The sequence below is a fragment of the Eptesicus fuscus genome, chromosome 11, assembly GCF_027574615.1.
Source record: "Eptesicus fuscus isolate TK198812 chromosome 11, DD_ASM_mEF_20220401, whole genome shotgun sequence".
NCBI classification, from domain to species: Eukaryota; Metazoa; Chordata; class Mammalia; order Chiroptera; family Vespertilionidae; genus Eptesicus; species Eptesicus fuscus.
The window spans coordinates 63,904,895-63,906,251 of record NC_072483.1 but is presented as its reverse complement, the minus strand read 5'-3'; positions in this window follow the sequence as shown (position 1 = coordinate 63,906,251).

The following is a 1,357-nucleotide window of genomic DNA, read 5'->3' as shown; positions in this document are numbered from 1 at the left end:
TATTGTTCTACCTGTGTATTGTGTGTATCACTCCTAACAAAATATAAGCTCTAGGCGGGCAGGGACTTCATCCCCAGGGCCTAGCCCAGCTCCTGACACAGAAAGAGGCTTAGAGTATTTATTGGTGGATGAAAAACATTTACTGAACTTCTCCTTTGTTCAGCCCATGCTGTGCCAAGGTGTGCACACAAGCTGGTCAGCAATTTACAGTTTCTGAGCATCTCCGCACACATGCCCAGTATCTTCATTTCTCTCTGCTTGGCAGCTAGACCCTCCCTTCTCTCAGGAATCATCTTCCCTCCTCCCTCCTGGAGTCTGCCCACAGTTGAGTGGGCAGGGTGACACCGGGTCCCTTTCAGTCCCGGGAGGAAAGTGAGCTGTGTCAATGGGGAGTTTCCTGGGGTCTATTTAGAGGGAAAGGACCAGTACCTGCAGGAGGGCACAGGTGGCTGATACCTCAGTTCAGCCCCGCAGATTCATGCACAGTGACAGCAGTTCCCAGACTTTGCAGAGAAAGGAGCTCGGGGTGTGCTATGGAGATAGAGTTCCAACTTTGCACCCAGCTCCTCCTGCTTCCTTGCCCTCCTCTGGGGACTCCCTAAGGGTCACCTGGATCCCAGACAAGGTACTGTTGATCTTTCCCTCTTCCCAGATGCTAAGAGCCCTGGCATCCCGGTCCCGCAGTCCGGCAGCGCCTCCTGGTGGTCAGCCCTTGTAGGAATCTGTCGGGGCCTGGGCCCAGGTGGGAGGGCCCATTTATTTTCTACTTTAACGGACTTGTCCAGGAAATCCAGAAATCCACCGAGCACACCTCTAACGGACCCTCTTACACGTGGCAGGACTTTGGTTGGTTTCCCTTATTCAAAAGTATTGTGCAGGTCGGCCGGTGTGGCTCAGTAGTTGAGCACTGACCCATGCACTAAGAAGTCGCTGGTCGGATTCCCAGCCAGGGAAGGGGTGGTGCAGAAGGCAGCCATCCATGTTGATGTTTCACTCTCATTGATGTTCCCATCTCTCTCTCTACCTTTCTCTCTAAAATTAATAAAAACATAGGTTTTTTAAAAAGTATTGTGCATAGTTAATAATATTGTAATAACTATGTGTGGTTCAGGTGGGTACTAGACTTAGTGCTGTGACCACTTCCTAAGGTCTGTAAATGTCTAATCACTATGTGTACACCTGAAAATAACATGTAATATTGTATGTCAACTGTAAGTGAAAAATAAAATTAAAATAACGAAAGTATTGTACAAAAGTATCATAAGCCAAAACCGGTTTGGCTCGGTGGATAGAGCGTCGGTCTGTGGACTGAGGGGTCCCGGGTTCGATTCCGGTCAAGGGCATGTACATTGGTTGC